The sequence below is a fragment of the Curcuma longa genome, chromosome 5, assembly GCF_044706935.1.
Source record: "Curcuma longa cultivar G26 ecotype Majalengka, Jawa Barat chromosome 5, ITB_CL_G26_1.1, whole genome shotgun sequence".
NCBI classification, from domain to species: Eukaryota; Viridiplantae; Streptophyta; class Magnoliopsida; order Zingiberales; family Zingiberaceae; genus Curcuma; species Curcuma longa.
This window is the reverse complement of record NC_133865.1, coordinates 5,576-25,722: the sequence shown is the minus strand read 5'-3', so window position 1 is coordinate 25,722 and position 20,147 is coordinate 5,576.

Below are 20,147 nucleotides of genomic sequence, written 5' to 3'. Positions count from 1 at the left end.
AAGCGCAAAATAACCTTATGCAGGGATTGGACGGTAACCAAGATTCCTCGTCTCAATGAGGAAGTAGAGAGGAAGGAGAGTCAACAATTCAAGATGCCCAAATGAATTTTGACCCCTTCCTTTTATATCAAGGCTCATCCTTCATGGATCGTCCACATAAAAGACTCATGATCTGTTAACCATTCATTAATATTAACCAACCTGATTATTAGATCTACATATTGAATCTACATCCATTTTTATAAACCTCCTTCATTCTATAAGCATTAGATCACTTAATGAGGTCTAATTCTTTAATAGTAATTAATTGTGTGTGTTAATTAAGTGTAAGTCTACTTTATGAAGACTAAAGCTACCAATGTAGATTTAATCCTTCAATCTCTCACTTGGACTATATTTGATCCCTTATGTTGAGTGTCGTTATGTGCATTTTAAAATTTTATTTAGATAAGCAAGCAGCAGAAGTATAATAATCTAAATTGCTACCAATGTAGACTTAATTCTTCAATCTTCCACTTAGGCTATATTTGATCCCTTATGTTAAGTGTCGCTATATGCATTTTAAAATTTTATTTAGATAAACAAGCAGTAGAAGTATAATAATCTAAATTATTACAACATACACATCATACATATATAAGGATACACATATATGCAGATATAATCGTAGAAATAAATAACATAATTAAATTATACCTGTTGGATGACGTGAAGCAAAAAACGATATCAATTAGCAACCTTTTGAAATATTGTCTCTACTCGTATCCATATTGAAATCTCTGTAAGACGACTTCACTAAGTCATGTGTTGTATCTCTGTGTCGATACTAGTCGAAGGAAGGAGACAAAGCGATCCGAGAGACGACTCACGGTTCAATTTGGTATCCAACGATACAAAGCAATTTGACGATACGAAATGAACTAAACAGAGGCGATGAAGTCGTCGTTCAGAAGTCTGAAGGCTCGCTGTCTACGAGGGACAGTAGGCCTAATGGCGTCAAAGTTCCGCCAACAATAATTACTCACCGGAACAATAAACAAGTGCGGTGGAAGAAAACCCTCGCGGTTGGAATAACAGGTGATGTTCGGCCAGTTGCTGCGCCCTGTGTCTAGCGGCATAGCTCCCAAGCGGTCGGTGGCTGCATTACAAAAAAAATATTGATTTTGCGATAAATTTTATGACGAATTAAAAAAAAATCATCGCAAAATATTTTACAACGAATTTTTTTCGTTGCTATAAAGTCGTCGCCAAGCTTAGCGACAAAATTTCTTGTTTCGTCATAGATATTTGTGATGAAAACTGAAATTCATCCCTAAATTCGTCGTAGATTTGCGACGAAAATTGAATTCGTTGCAAATCTACGACAAAAGCGTTTTCGTCGCAAATCTACGATGAAAATGATTCATCGCAGATTTGCGACAAATCAGATTTTCGTCGCAACTCTGTGACGAATTTTGGGACGAAATTATTTTCGTCACAGAATTCGTCGTAGATTGGCAACGAATCCTATTTTTGTCGCAAATCTGCCATGAATTTGGGGATGAATTTGGTGACGAAATAATTTTTGTCACAAAATTCATCGCAAAATTAAAATTTTCTTTCCTACCCCTTTATTTGTTGATTATCCCGTAGATACAATGCACGATCCAATCGGATCGAATCAAATTTTACAAATAACCTGTACACATATTAATATCAATCCACATCCACATATACATATCAATTCACACAAATTGAAATCACAAACATTCACGTCCATATATATCGTCAATCCATACTCTACAAATATACATATCAATCTACATCCAAATACACATATCAATTCACACAAATTGAAATCACAAACATCCACATCCATATATATCAATCCACACTCTACAAATATACATATCAATCCATATCATGATCGAAAATATTAATATCACTTCAGAACAACATCAATATCAAGATAATGAAATCCAAACCAGTACATCCAGTCATATAAATTCATATACAATATATGTAATGTCAAGAGGGCTGATCAGGACTAAGAAAAGATGCAATAGAATCATCATACTCGTTTTTGCTCCTCGGAGACTCTGCTTCATTCTCCCTCAATATCTTTTCTTCTCCTACATAAGAAAAATGATAAAGAGAAAGTATCATTTTTAAAATTAAAACTTAAACCTATAAACTAAATATGTAAAGACTTACCTCTTCTTCTGAATTTTTTTTTAAAAACTTATTTAAAAAAATTAACAGTATTACTAAAAAATATAATAAAATAAAATATTCTATTTACTAAAACATATAATAAAATAAAATAATCTATTTGTGGCAAACCATTCCCCATTTCAATTTGTGTGTAATATGTTCATAAGTCTTAACTAATCATATTCTTGAGGGAAGCTAAAATACATTAGAAAGCAGGATAAAGGTAATAACCTAAAACAAGTTTTCATATTTTGATGGTGACAGTTCGAAGAAGATTTTATAACGCTGAAATGTGATCAATCATACTACACTTGATAACGCTGAGTATAGAAATTAGGAAGCGAAACATATGAAAAGCTATTGTGGAGATGAGACACTTTCTAATAGATTAAGATGGTTATCCATCCAAGGTGCTAAAGAGTTTCTATAATTAGATGGAAGGTGCAATCGGTAGAAGGCAACCAAAGGAAAGCCCTACTTAATACAATTAAAAGTTACCTAAAGCATATGAAAATTATAGTGATATAACATATAAACTTACATAAAGTTCGATGGAGAAAAGATATAAGATCCATATAGTTGAACTCAAATATTTGGTAATGTTAGTTGTTAGTAGAGAAATCAAGTCAAATGGAGTATATAGAATAAATGACTGCTACCACCACAAACTCTCAAATTTATTAGTAGAGAAAGCATTGAGTGTGCATAACAGAAATAGAAACAAAACGTTTCCGAGCTAAACAAGATTTATTTGATAATTTACAAGAAGATAAGGGGGGAAAGCCCTAAGAAAGTTTACTTGGCGATAAAGTGTTACCACCCGTGGTTCGCGGTCAGCGGCCACCAGCCGCCACGCACGGCCAGCGGCACTCGCGGCCGGCGCCCCACGGCCAGCAGTCGGCGCTTCGATCCAGAGCCCGTGCGTCAAGGAGACAAGCAATGGAGGAGGAAAACACGTACCTAGCTTGGAGGCTGCCTTTGTTGAAGAAATCCGTCCAAAATAGAGTGTTTTCCGGCTATTTCCGATGGCGACGTGAGCAGATCATGCGAGAGAGGAGAAAACCCCTAGATTGGGTAAGTGGGTATTAGGGCAGATTCAGTGGTTAAGTGTTGATTTTGGCGACGAAACGGTTTCATCGCAAAATTCATCGCAGAATTTGCCACCAAACACGTTTTTATCACAGAATCGGCAACGAAACAGGGTTTCGTCGCCAATTCTGCAATGAATTTGGCGATGAAACACCTTTTCGTCGTAAAATTTCACTAAATTTTGGGGAACGCACAGTTATCGGACCATATTAGGGTTTATATGTTAAATTTTGCAATGAAAAAGTGTTTCGTCACTAAATTCGTCGCAAATTGGCGATGAAACAGGTTTTCGTTGCAAATTGACGACGAAACAGGGTTTCATCGCCAATTCTGCAACAAATTTAGCAACGAACACCCGTTTCATCGTAAAATTTCACGGCGAACATGCAGTTACCGAGCCAGATTAGGGGTTATATGTTAAATTTAATGACAAAACAGTTTCGTCGCTAAATTCGTCGCTAAATTGACGACGAAACTCTGTTTCATCGCAAAAGTGGCGACGAAACCATATTTCGTCGCCAATTCGGTGACGAATTTATATTTCGTCGCAGATTTATGATGAAATATTATTTCGTCGCAAATCTACGATAAATTTTGTGATAAAAATTTATTTTGCAATGACTTTTTTGACAAATTTTATTTGTTGCAAAATGAGCAACAAATATTTTTTTGTCGCTAAATTTGTTGGAAAATGGTGACGAATCCATTTTTCGTCGCAAAGTTCGTTGCAAAGTTGCGATGAAAATAATTTATCCCTAATTTTCGTCGCAAAATTATCATTTTTTTGTAGTGCTGGCCAGCAGATAAAAGGTAGTCAGAGGATAAAGAATCAGCGATGTTGGACGTGTTGGACAGCGGCAACATGTTCACCTTTGGTGGTTGGCGGCGACAACACCAAAGGGGTGGTTGCGGCAGCAAGAAGAAGAGGGCGGAGAAGAGAAAAATCCAACAAATCTATCCCTTAGGTTTTTAATCAAAATCCTTATTTCTCTCTTCTAATTAGATCTGTTTATAGATCTCCTAATGGGTTTGATCCTCGAATCTAAACCTGTATCCGCTAACCCAAAACCCAACTAATAACCTTAAGTTTGGTTCAAGACCAAATCATGTTGCTTCAAAACCAAATCTTCTTTTAATTAAAATCAAACCAATTTAATTTATAATTAAACCAAAGAGGTTCCACTTCGTCTTCAAAAAATATGGCTCATCCGCGCTTCTATTCTGATAAAATATCTTTCATATTTGCCCTTCGTCTGGTCCAATCAGGCTCAATCTCTCTCAATCTGAGAATCTAATTCTCGAATTCATTTTATGTCTTTTGAATAAACTCGTAGTGCGTGTGACCTTATAGATTCCTGATATATATTGGTCGTCCATAATTAACTATTAATTATGGATCAATTATAAGTGACACCTAGTAATATATCATGACCCTCAATTAATTGAAAAATCACAGTTGATTCCAGAATCATTTCTGAACCCTTCGGCGGCTACAGTTATTCACGCATCTATTTCTTTCACTCATCTTATATTTGTTTAGTTCAAGATATAGTCTCTGTGTCAGTCTCTACTAAGCTGACTACATCACATCTAACCCAAGTAGTAGTTTCTCGTCTTACGGATTCAAATTACTCAAACAATTATTCAAGAGGATTATTCTCTTAATGTGTTTCTACTTTAGCCAAAGACTTATGAGTAATAATCATAATAAGTGGTTATAGCGTATACATTTGCTAATAAAAGGAGTGGTGAATCTTCTATGAGCTACTCAATCACCATTGGACACTTTAATTTATACTCAATCATCCCTAGGCCACACCTTCAAAGAGACATTTGCTTAAGATATCAAAGTATACGTCTCCATGACTAAGACAACTTGAATACTACAAGTCAAAACTTGCACTCGAGCTACAATAAAATTTTCAAAGGCATATATAAAACCACATAAAGTGTCATGGTAGATCACATCTAATGTACTAGTTACTCTTAACCAACATTTATATGTTAACTCTCAACATCCTAATATTTCTAGCAAGTCAAGATCGATTGCTTGGTTAAATTAAGGAATCAAACATATGCTAGTCTTATAAAATCAATGATGTCCAATCTCACCAATTCATCGACTAAAAAATATTTCAATACGTACATAATTACATATGAAGAGATACTCATTAATTGTGATTCAATCATAATTTCTCTCATATTATACATTGTATAGTGGACTTTATTAATTAAGTTTAAGATCTAATCAGATATATAAAGAATGTATACTCAAATAGTAATTTTATTTATCCAATAAATAGTATATTATCTAAAGTGATTGTCTTAGGACACCTCTTAAATATAACATACTTCCACTTGATCTAATGTCAATTGCCTTGGTATCTAATGTTGGGATCGTCCCGGTGCAATGCGCGTGTTTACACGTTTCACAAACGTGCGCAGCGGAAATATACAGATAATTAAGCTAATTATTATCACAACACACGCATGGCAAAATAGGAAATAACATATACAAGACATGACAGGAAATTAAAATTTTTTGAATATTAAATTATTATAAACGTGTACCTCGCAGATGATAACGTTGAGTGATGTTGACTTCAATCGAGCGGTCCTCGTCGGAGTTCCACCTCTACTGGTAATCCACACCAAGCTCTCGTTTGGACGGCTTCGAAAGCCACGAGTCGCGTCATCATCTTCGGTACTAGTCGATGATCGATAACGATCGATTCGAGAGAAGCCTTATTCCGAAAACCACGCAACAACGTTTGTCGTGATCGTTCCGGGGCTTTCTAACTATCACCAAAAATTTTATTCCCGATGTAGTTTTGATGGTCAATCGTTGATCGCCGATAACGAACAAACAACCGGAAACTCTTTCAAGTGATGATGGAACAATTCTCCGAAAGCTTCGTAAGCTTTCGAGAGAATAACAGATGGTCGTCGAACGATCGGGATTGATAGGTAACGTTCGGATAATCTGTCGAATAACCGAAAATGATTCTCGATGACTATACAGAATTCCGACAACAAACCTAATACAATCTGATTCTTTTCCCACACAACCAAAACAAAGATGGCACAGGTAACATCCTCTCCAGCAGTAAGCTTCCTCCGGCAAACAACCAGCAGCTCCGCCAGCAAGGTTCTTCCGGTAAACAACCAGCTCTGACAACAACAAGCTTCTGCAGCAGGGTTCTTCCGGCAAACAACCAGCTCTGGCAACAAATCCTCTTCCACACGGCTAAGCAAAGGGCGTCGATGGCGGCTGGTGAACAGAGGGAGAGCAGAGGGGTCGTCGGTCTTCTCCCCCTCTTCCACGCGGCTAAGCAAAGGGCGTCGACGGCGGCAGGTGAACAGAGGGAGGGCAGAGGGGTCGCCGGTCTTCTCCTCCTCTTCGACGCGGCTGAGCAAAGGGCGTCAACGACGGCCGATGAACAGAGCGAGAGCAGAGGGTCGTCGCCAGCAGGAAGAAGAGGAAGGGAAAGAGGAAGAGTAGAACACGCTAGGGCTCTCCTTTTCCACCCTCGCCACCGGCCGGGGTTCCACACCACCATCCTTCACCGCGGCCACCTTCCCTCTTATGGTGTTCACGCGATTTTAGGGTTTTCCCCTAAAGATCACGCGGTGATGGCGTGTGTTTTGGGATGTTTTATTTTCTTTATTTGGTTTATTTATTTTATCACTCACACCCATCAAAATTAATTATTTATTTATTTACCAAACCCCTATTTATCGCTAAAGTAATATAGAGAGGTTCGGGTCGTCTCTCATGGACTCAATGACCGAAAGTTATTCTAGACATATGGTGCGAGGTTTTTATTGGTTGACTTTATTCATTCCTATCTATTTACACAATTCATTTATTGACCCAAAAGAATATTAATCATAATTAAATCATACAACCTATGATATATCCCTATTTACATTAACATACAACATGAATTCCAAATTAATACAACATATAAAAATATACAACATAAATTCATTTAATACATTATACAACAATTATCCCATACAACACTCAATCCTACAAATTACCAACATAATCACATTCACTCCATTAATCATATACAACTAAAAACCTGAGAACAATATAATACATCGATCAACAATTGATACAAGCTAAAAAAAACTATACAATAATATCTAACAACAATAAGTTCAAAATACAACATATAATTCCTTATACAATCTAATACAACAACTAGGTTACAATAAAATACAACCAATTACATACTATATACAACACATACATCCATCATGCATCACTCAACCAACACAATCCATATACAATCACAGAACCGGTTTCACAACTACAATTTGAACAAAATGCCACACATGACCAATTCAACATTAAGCATGCTTCTTACATCATTTACAACCAAGGAATTCATGGTTCAACCTACAACAAGTGTTTTCGGGATCACAATTTCAACAACATGGGTTACTTCCTTTGATTCATCAAACATCCAGATTTCAACATGCAAGAACTACATCAATAAGCATCAACTAGATCAATAACATGCTCACACAACCATTAAATCATTTCCATAACTCAAGTGTTTACAGACTCTCATTCAATTCAAACCGACAAACACTACATGCTATCAGAACCAAACAACACAGAATTAGAATCAAGGTTAGAAATTAGAATCACAGTTATGGTTAAGGTTAGAATTAGAATTAGAGTTAGGGTTAGAATTAGAATTAGGGTTAGAAATTAAAACCTATTTACAGTGTAATCTCAGGGGGGGGTTTTGATTCAAGTTAACAGAACAGAACAGATAATAACAAATCAAGCAGAAACAAAGAAAAATGGATGACAGTGGTTTAAGAATTGGAGTTCTTCCCTCTCCAAGCTTGCACAGAACAGGACCTCAGCAGTTTCCAATTGATACCACACCAAGATGGAAGCGAGTCGCACTAGGGTAAAGCACCTTTGGCGGAGCACGAATGGAGAACCACTGATCGGAATCCATCCTTCGCCCAATGTCCAGCTGCAACCAACAAACAGAACATCAGAAGAAAGGAATTACAACCCCTTACCTTGCATTCTGCGGTGAATGAGGATGGTTGATGCCAAGCACGAGCGTCTCCTAATGCCTTTGAACCACGTCGGCGAAGGGCAACTTGTGCTAGGGATCTGTGGAGGTGAAGCGCCAGGGAAGAAGCCGGAGAACCACTCACAACCGCTTCTCTGGGCTGAATACCGTCGTGCACCGATGGCTGGAGAACCACCCACAACCTCCGTTCCATGACGACGGGGACTGGGATCTCAACGCCTCTGAACCACTTCAGCGTAGATCCTGCGAAGGTGTCGGCGAAGATCGATCGGAGTTGCTGTAGCCACTGCTTGTGTCAACCGGAAGGGATGAGATGGCGATGATCGATGGCGCGACGGAGCTCGGTGAGGGAGAAGGCGTCGCTGCGAGAAGAATCAGGAAAAACCTAAAGACCGAGCCTCGTGATTCAGCGAACCCAAATTCCTTTTTATTCGCATCTGAACCGGTTGAGTCAAATCCCATTTGGCTGAACTTGGGTTTTGGGGTTGAGCTGAGCCAACTTCAATTGATTGAGCTGAACTTGAGCTTTGGGTTGAGCTGAGCCAACTTCAAATGATTGAGTTTAATCTTGAACCACACTCGAGTTGAACTAGCAGTTTAAACCAAGCTGATTTCGAATCTGATTGAACCAAATTGAATCCGAATTGACCCGGACTCGAACCAGAATTGATTTTTCTCTAAATTGGATTTCCTACAAAATAAATTACAACCAATTAATATCCATAAATGTCATAAATTAGTTAAAAATAGAATAACACCTAAACCTCGTCCAGATAAAGAATCAGCCCAAAAACCCTATTTATAATATGAAATGTGATCAAACCGGTCCAATCTAACCCTAATTTTCCTTGTCAAATAGCAACTTATCAAATCTCCCACACTTATTCTTGCACGTCTTGTGCAAGTAAACCTAACCAACAATTTTTCTACCCTGTCAATTATCCACCAAATTAAGAAGTTGTAACAATAAACTAAATAGGAGTACCAAATTCTAGAGATACAAGCAATCCAGAACTCAATTCTTACATGGATCAACAACACAGTAATTTCAATCCACCTTGAGTAAATTAAGAATAATGACCTTAAACCTCACAAGATATATAATGGAGTAGCTCATCCTCATAATCAAATAAAAAATGGAGCTCTCTCAAGCTACTCATGTTTCATTCATTACCATAGACTTGCTCTTCTTCTTATCTCCACCACTATCATATGCACAAGGTTTCACAATCATAAAGACTTATTAGAATTGCAAAGAGAACATGATAAAAGAAATAAAGCAAAACAATGATGTGTAAGGAAAGGTATGAAGACAATGCAATCAAGTAGATAAGTGGAAGAAATGGAAACATATGCTATGTTTCATAGATGAGTCAAGAACATAATGCCCAATAGGTATCAATAGAAGCTAACATGGGGTAGCCTAATAGCAAGAACACATCACTCAACCTTCTCCTAAACTCTAATCATTTACAATGAAGCTCCTAATAGGAGAATCAGAAAAAAAAAAACTTACTACCAACCATCTTCTAATACATTTTCACTCATTTAAACTTTTATTTTCCTATCAACAAAACATAAAAAAAAATTTCTAATAGGAGAATTGTTTTTTTTCAAAAGAACAGATTCCTTTCTTTCTTTTTTTTTTCAAATCTGTTGTTTTTTTTCCAACAACCTACACAAAAACAAAAAATACACAAAATAAAACAAAGGAAATCTACCAAAAAGCAAAACAAAATCAGACTAAAACTACTAGTTTGTCCATGGTGAAACATTTAAGAACACCCCCACACTTAAACTATTGTCCGTTTCTGACAGAACTCATCTCAACATCAATGTCTCCAATTCCAATAGAAAAGAAAAATAAAGCATGATATGAAAAAAATGGAACACATGATGGAAGAATTTATTGAGTTACCTAAACTAAGAAAAGAGAATGGATGTGGAATAATGGAATAACCTTCATAATTCATGCAACCTCATGTTAATGTGATTTCAATAGAATCAAAGCAAGTTCTAGCATAACATTCACCATAAGTACCACACAACAAATAAAACAATCAGGCTCAGTCCTCACTAGGTAAATGTAGGTCATCATCTCAACTTATCAAAGTGGAATCCATCACTAAGTTGTATCCTCACGCAATCCAAGAACTCGTTCATGCCTTGTAATCTCTAAAAATTTGACAAACCCATTTAACTACATTATCACAATTCCTAAGATGATCAAGTCATGCAGGGGGAAAATTTATTGTGAAAGAATGATAAATAACTAAATACACACATCCTAAACTTCATTATTGAATATATACACATCCTAAGCTAAGTTATGGAATATATACAAACAATTAAAACAAACAATAAAATAAACAATGAATTATATATACATCCTACCAAACAAAAAGAATAAAATTATACACATCCTACTAATAGAAAAATAAACTATACACATCCTACTAAACAGAAAAATAAACTATACACATCCTACTAAACAAAAATAAAATAAAATAAAACAAAATAAAGCAAGAAATGAAATATGCACAAAACAAGGTGAGATAAAAGAACTCCCCTTTCATTGAGAAGATGGATTGTCGCAATAAGAGACCCTTGATTCCTGATCGCCCTGGGTACTCCAACTCTGTAGACTGTATCGTTCAACACCGATGAAAGTGATCCTTGGGACATTGCTTCCAGTGCAATTCCCTACACTTCCGTGTACCTCTCCAATATAGAAAACCCACAAATAAGTATAAGTGTCACTAGCTAACAACATCATCCCAGTAATTAGAATCAAAAGAATTAAACAATTACAATAAATGAATGAATAAATAAATAAATAAATAAATAAATAAATACCAAAAGAATAAATAAACAACAACACCAATGAACAGTCTAAAATATACAAACATCATGTGAGTCACCGGCAATGGCGCTAAAATTTTGATGGCGTGTGTTTTGGGATGTTTTATTTTCTTTATTTGGTTTATTTGTTTTGTCACTCACACCCATCAAAATTAATTATTTATTTATTTACCAAACCCCTATTTATCGCTAAAGTAATATAGAGAGGTCCGAGTCGTCTCTCATGGACTCAATGACCAGAAGTTATTCTAGACATATGGTGCGGAGTTTTTATTGGTTGACTTTATTCATTCCTATCTATTTACACAATCCATTTACTGACCCAAAAGAATATTAATCATAATTAAATCATACAACATATGATACATCCCTATTTACATTAACATACAACATGAATTCTAAATTAATACAACATGTAAAAATATACAACATAAATTCATTTAATACATTATACAACAATTATCACATACAACACTCAATCCTACAAATTACCAACATAATCACATACACTCCATTAATCATATACAACTAAAAACTTGAGAACAATATAATACATCTATCAACAATTGATACAAGCTAAAAAAACTATACAATAATATCTAACAACAACAAGTTCAAAATACAACATATAATCCCTTATACAATCTGATACAACAACTAGGTTACAATAAAATACAACCAATTACATACTATATACAACATCGGATAGGTTGTCTGACCGTTGTCAATCAATTTTGGTTGTCTTACAACCATCAACCATCTCTACGAAAATTTATAAAGTTTTCGAAGATTGTTCTATCAACATTGAAAAGGTTCCAGCTATTTGCCCCTTTGTTGGCGGTCAAAGGTTGACCACCGAAAACTACACTGGGAATATGATTGTCGGTGATATTTAGAAAACCTCAAAAAATGATCGCGATAAATGTTGTTGCGTGTTTTCGAAATTAGTTTTTCTCTCGATTCTATCGTTATTGATCGTGGGCTAGTACTGAAGACGGTGATGCGACTCGTGACTTAGGAAGTCGTCCAGACAAGAGCTTGGTGTGGAGGTGAAACTTTGACAAGGACCACTTGATTGATGCCAATGCCGCTCAATATCATCTACCAGGTACGCAAAGAATTATTTATTATTCTAAAAATTTTAATTTCTAGTCATGTTTTGTACACTGTTATATGTTGTATTTGTATGTGTGTGTTGTAATAATTAGTTTTAATTATTTATTTATTTTCACTGTGCACGTTTCTAAAACGTGTAAATACGCGCATTGCACCAGAATGATCCCAACAATTTGAACATCGTGCTTGGGGTTTCTTTTATGGACATTTTTTATCCATCGATAAACCCTATTGGTCTACCGAATTTAGTCAAATCTGATCCAAAAGATTGAGTTCTTGTGATCTAGATCAAAACTTGTGATTTCATCTTCGTCAAATTTATTAGTCTACCGATCTACTGAACTAAGCCACATCATCAACTCGGGTCCGGACTCAAACTCGATCAATCAAACTCGATCAGTCAACCAAACTATCGAATCAGTCGATCGAACTGGCTTGTGTCCGATTTGACCTAAGTTGAGTACATTTCACCTAGGACTTGGTTCAACTGCATCCGGTTACCTTTGTTTGCTTTCTATCTTGCTCCCTGCTCCAGATTCCTGTAAGATAAACATACGACCATTCAAACAAACAAATCTAATTTGTAGTCTATTTGATCTACTAAGCTTATCTAAACCTTATTCTATAAGTTTAACCTACTAGGCTTACCTCTTGTTTAGAGTTCACTCCTTTAAGGCTTTCATCACCTAAAGTTCACTCCCTTAGGATCAAGCCCACTTTTGTAAGTTTACCTGACCTACTAGGCTTCTTGCTTGATGTTCCTTCAAGACTTCTTACCACCTAAGGTTCACTCCCTTAGGATCAAGCTCACTCATATAAGTCTACCTGACCTACTAAACTTCTTGTTTGGAGTTCCTCCAAGACTTCTTACCACCTAGGGTTCACTCCTTCATGATTTTCCTTTGGCAAGCATCCGGTCACCTTGACCTGCTTGATTTTCCAATCATTCGATAGACTTTTTTTTGCTATTAATTCAATAGACTTCTCACCCTTGCTAATCATCTGGTTAATCTTAACCTGACTAGACCTCATTCATTTCTAAACATCAGGTCATGTCGGATAACCCTTGGTCAAACCTAACTAGACATAGGTATATTGTCAAACATCGAACCCTGGAAGTTGATTACACCAACATTAAGCACGTGGGAGGAGTCCTAATAAGCTAAGGAGGATACACCTAAGGGAAGTCTTGACAAGTCAAAGAGGATTGGATATTAGGTAAGGAATGTAAATTCTAGTAGGTCAAAACTAACTTGAGGCTAGATGAGTGGAAGTATCGGCAAGTCAAAGCTGACCTAAGAATAGACAATTAGAAGTCCTAATGAATCAAAGGTGACTAACATTAGTCAATCAACTAAGTACCAGAGTAGTCTTTAGGTATAAGAAGTTTTAGTAGGTTAAGGTTAATTGGATATTAGGTAAGGATGAAGTCTTGATAAATCAAGATCGACTCATACTGGGGAAATGAGAGAATTTCATAAGCATGGTTAGCCATAATTAGATTATCAATCAATTGATATGAATTGGCAACCAACTGATGGCATAGTATTTTGATAAAGACAGTTGTTAAATGATTTGGTCAAGAGATAAGACTATTTTAAGACTAATCAACTAATAAGAATTGGTAGTCAACAAATGACCTAATCAATAGATGGCTTGTTTGTGATTCAAGGGATTTAGTCATGATTTATCCAGAGCAGTAGATTAATGACACAATCAGTGATAGAATTAATCCTGATCCAAGCGAAGTAGATAAAGTGTCAAACTAGAGTTGGCTGAAAAACATAATAGTTAATTGATAGGGAAAATTCCAAGGCCATTGTGAGCAATCCATAGCAACAAAAAGCAAGCAAAGCCATGATCCTTTTGGTGTAAATTTTTTTTATTTTTTATTTTTTATTAATTGTTTGTGTTCTTATATTCTTTATATTTGTTGTAAGAACAAAAATGATAAGAGATTTCTTCGCCTCCTAAAAGTATTCAAAGAGAGAAAGGATAGAGGTGATTTATCAATGGATCATATGTTGTGTTGTCTTGAGTCTTATGTTTGTTTTTCTTTCTATTTTCATTGCTCAACTAACAAATTGCAGAGATAGGCAAGATTGAACAATGAAAATTACATATCAATTCACCCCTTGTCGAATCATCAGATCTAATACAAAGATTACATATATAATTTGCCTTGGGTGCAATCAAAGAGGCATTATAAAAGTATGTGCCCACTCATAAAGAAAGAGGATCATAGAAGGTTTCATACTCTTATTTTTCAATACTTGAGGGGTATAAATAAGTGTTTTTGGGGACTCAAAATGGTCACTAAAAGTGCTCTATCTTATGATCCCAAAGTTCAATACTCTCATTCCTCAAGTGCTCAAATTCTTTCTTCTTCATTGTACTTAATCTCTACTCTCATAAGAAGAAGTGAAAGAGATTTCTCCATCATGAAATTGTTGCTAACAAGGAGAAAAGATGACAGAACTTCGAAGGATGATCCATTGACGGATTATAGGATGTGGATAGCAGTTGGGGACTATCGAACAACATTAAACCTTTTATGTCAGTTTGTAATTATTTATTTATTTTCCTTTAAATTGGTTGGTTTGTTTGTTTTTATTTAGGCTAACTCCTTGTAGAGACAAAAATCAATTTGAAACAAACAGTTATCTACCCCCTCTATCGTTTCTTGATCTAACAATTGTACTTTATATGCATCTTTGCTACATATTAATTATCCTACATTTCAAAGGATTTTACCTATGAGCATAGTAGATCTCACTTGTCGATTTTGGCTTCCATGGTTCCTTCATGTAGGTTTACCAACTTCTCCCATAATCCTTGGCTACAACTCAATTGATTTCTTGCATTAGAAGAGTATTGCAAAGGAGGTGTTTGCTTTTTCATTAGTAATGAACTCATCATTTTTCTTCTTTGTACAGTGGCTTATATCTATGAGCTCTCCATCCGGATCCCTAGTATCTCAAAACCATAGATTATAGAAAGGGTTATGTCAAAATCTATTTTTCTTAAAGTACCTTTATTTTTCATTTCCATATTCTGAAGTCTCCCTCAAATTTTGGAGATGCAAAGTCAATTTCGGTCAAAGCTTCTTCAACAATTAATCCTTCAAAAGTGGCTCAACTCTAACCACACATGTTGATCGAATTGAATGATGTGATGATCAGATGCTAGAGGAGGTCAAATTAAAAGTTTTAGAACTTTTAACATTTTTAATAAAATTATTGTTAAATATATTTCTCTCTAAATTATATTTTATAATTGTTATAAAATTAATTTAAATGAAATAATTTTAATTAATCTCTTAGTGAGTGAAAATTAGTAGAAATTTTAGTTGGTATCAAAGTTAGCCATGTCTACTATTTATATTTGTGAGTTTCCTCTTTCTAGAATTTTATTTTCTAATTGTGGAATTTGCGACCAAATAGAATTTACACAGAAATTGAGGTGTATAACTGAGTTATACAATTTAGGAGTTCGTTTATCTGTTGTTTTAAATACTTTTAGTTACAATTGATCATTAAAAAATATTATTTGATTTGTTAGTTGATGTCATGAGGTAGAATTATCCGTGGCTATGGCCATAGTCATAGATTTCAATCAAAACAAGATAATAAGGATTTTAGTGACTATGACATACTTTAGAAAATGTGAAATTCATCATCCCAGCAGATCCACATAATCAATACTATGACCATCTGTGAGAAGGTAAATCGAGAAGCTATAGTTAACTACAATGGGAGAGGACATTCATTAACTTCATCGAGATTCGATCTTTGTCTATTTTAATAAGTTTGTCCCATTGTAACTAACTCAATTATGTTCCGGGAACACTATGACATATAATATATACGAGAAAAAAATGAAAAGGTATTGATAATTTTATTGTAAAAGAAGATACCATGCCTGTATCTATGTATCTAGATATTTATGGATATTTGGTAGAAGATGGAAGGGTCAAGAAATAAACAATTAGAATTAAAGGAAAAAATGTCAAACTTTATAATTAGCAACATAAAAGAAGCTATAATATTACAGAAGAAATAATTAATATGAATTAAAAGAAGCAAAATGGATGACAATTATATATTAGAAGATATATAGGATCCATGGGAAATGATAGTTTGCACAACGGATAAGCAACTTTGAGGCATATTAAATACGATTCTTATAGAGACATTGGTGGTCGTGGTCTAGGGTTTAGAGGAAAAGTATATTTTAGGATTAGATTTTGGTATGAGGTATGATAACTGGAATTTAGAGTTTAGGGGAAATGTAATTTATGGTTAGAAAAAACCTAGTTCTCGTACCACGTGAAAAAAAAAAGTATCTTAAATATCACATTATTTAGGTGACTATTACATGAGATTTTAGCCTCTTTTATACATTGATAACATGACTTATTTTTATAATAACTTTTTCTAATAAAATTAAACAAATTTATGTAAAAACTAAAATGTAACTCTACATTGTTATATATATATATATATATAATAATAAATTATTGAATATTTAAAATGGAACACCACTTTAAATATTTTTGATAAAATTATTCTAATTTAATTATTTTTATTTCAATTTAATTGTAGTAATTTTAATTAAAATTGCTACAATGTGAAGTACTTTGATCAAAATTTAGAGTAATTTTGATCAAAATTATTATATATTATATCAATTTTTATTAAAATTGTTATAATAGTTCTAAAGTAAATATTGTTAGGATGAAATATAAGATAATGTATCATTTTTATATTTTTTAAAATATCGAATACCATTTTGATGATAATAAAGATAGGGGAACTAAAGCATGCCTTTTTCTTCACCAAATTATCTATTCAAATTATATATATATATATATATATATATATATATATATATATATATATATATATATATTCCTAATGGAGTAGGAAAGCATGCAAGGACAGCCATGTGACTCAGATTCAGAGCATTGTGATGTCAGCTTTTGACATTTGAGTTTAAAGCTAAAGAACAGATAGAAAAACAATTAGAAACAATACAAAAGATGCTAAATGAACTAAAATATAAATGAACAAATTACATTATTATGAAAACAACTATTATGAAGAAGCTTTGAACTTTACCCAACATTACTTAAAAATCAAGGAAGACGAATATTATAAAATAGATTTTCTAGAAAAAAGTGATCAAATATTGACACAACAAAATAACACAATCATAGCACTATTAACATCATTACATAATAGAATCACTTTACTAGAAAATAATATATTACAAGTAGAAGCATAAATATAAAATGTTAATTAGACCACAGAATGGAAAAATAGTATTGAAATATTAACAAAAGATTTAAGTAAACTATTAACAGGAAATATTATTCCTAGAAAACCACCCAAAACCTATTCATTCTTAACATATGCACAGAATAAGTCTAACAAATCCAACTCAAACGCAAACTGAGACATTCCCAGGTCCTTCTAGAACACTTCGAAACCTACAACAAAATACCACATCATGGTTAGATACGTTATTAAATAGAAGAAATAGTACATCGAATGCTAATTATCAATTAGAAGAAATTATTGATGTAGATAGAAATTTAGAATTATTCTCAAATGCACAATTAAATGCGTTAAACCCAAGAAGATTATATAATCATGGAATTTTATCTTTTACAACATCTGTATTTAGATATCACAGAACAGAAGCTTTACATCTCCCAGATGGAGTAGAAGAAAGATTAAATTTAATAACAGAAGAATCTGGTAGAGCATTATTAGCAAGAAGACATAATTACATACATTTAGGCCTAATTGTCTTAGGATTACGAGGGCTAACAAGAAAAAGAATAGGGGGAAAAGTTTTAATTGTCTTATATGATTCAAGATTTTCAGACAAAGAAAAAGTCATTATTGGATTATTAGAAGTAGATATGAACAATAATGTAGGAATAACATATATCTGCCCAAATTTTAATATGACTATAGCAGATTTTATAAAACATATTAAGATTATGATACAAGCTAAAGGATATGGAGATTTTCAACAAAACAATATTCAATTAAACATAATATTTTTAGGAAAAACAATGAATAACATTCATAACAATTTCAAAATAAATATACAAGGAATGATTGAAACACTAACGACAAAAGAAATTTATTTCCTCAAACCAAGAGAATTCAATTCAGAAACCCTGGCCGGATTAGAATGGACAATAAATCTGGAACCACAAAATGCAACTTTAAAACCTCAAGATTCAATAATGTATAAAGATAGACACGGGCAATTAACTGTCAAATTTAGTGATTATATAACTTTTATGAAGATCTTCATGAATATGTATATATGCCAAGAGAAGCTGTCCAATACCTAACAAGAGAAGAAGTAAAAAAATTAGAACAATTTGAAAAAGTACATGAACATTTAGAACAAGATTAGGAATTATATGTAGATGAAGAACAAAATATTATTGCCAGAAAGCAAGAAAAGAATTTAATGAATCCATCTGAATCAGTTGGGACTTCTAGACCACCATTTAATGTACACTATCCTACAGAAAGTTCTACGGGAACAAGGGATTATGGACAAGGCCATCCACCTAGAACTAGTATAGCCCCTTATACTAATAACAATCCTTTATTAAGAACAATAGGAAAATGAAAGCCACCAGAAATGACCTTCTTTGGGAAAAACTCAGTATTACTAAACATTACAGAATGTAACCACAACTTCTATGATACATACTTAGAACAATGGATAATCTCTTTGAAAAGAGATTACCAAGCTAAACATGAATTAGATATAGAAACAAGAGAAGCTATGATGAGAGTAGGGGAAAATTATTTAGGTGATGTAGCTAGAGCTGCTTGGGAAGCCTATAAAGAAAAATTCTCAAAGGAAATAGCAAGAATAGCCTCATAAGGAAATAATATCTTAAATTTTTGTTATACTATTCATAGATTATTAACAGCAAGAGATGCCAACACAAGATTAGATATTAGACAAAGAGAAGCCATGAGAGATCTTGAACAGTTACAATTATTTAGCTGGAATTGGATAAAACCATTTTGCAATGATTTTATAGCCTTAACAGCAATGTCAGGTAATTATTGTAATCCAGAATTAGGAGAAAGGTTATTTAGTAAGTTACCTGGAGATTTAGGAAAAGAAATACATAAAGCATGGACGGACATGAAAGTACCTCCTCAATATGATAACATAGGAGTACGTGTACAACACATAATCTCAATATTAAAAGAAAAATGTACATATATACAAATACAGAAACAATTAAAAAACCAACACTATGGGTTTTGTAGTCAAATTTATACACCACAACAATATGGCTTAGCCAAACAACAAGCTGACAGAAGAAGACAAAGAACTGTACTACAGGCAAAACCAAAAATGAAACCCAAACAAACTTATTATTTACGTAAAAGTAAAATAAGAAAACCCTATTTAAATAAAACTAAACACGTTAGGAAATTTAAACCACAAAAAACATATGCAAATACAATTACTTGTTTTGCCTGTAATAAACCAGGGTCATCTCTCCTCAGCCTGTCCTAATAGAAAAAACCTTTACACCAAGGAAGCTAAAGTAGTAACATGTACCAATCTAGACTTAGTAGAAGTACAATCAGATGTATCTACGGCCTCTTCTTATTTATTCCATAATTTCTGTACAAGATTTTGAAGAAGTGACGTCTTTAGCTGACTATACACTAGTCAATTCTTTTTAAACACTGATCATATTTCCTTAGAAAAAGAACTACATAATGACTTAGAAGACCTGACTAATCAGCTAAGTCAAAA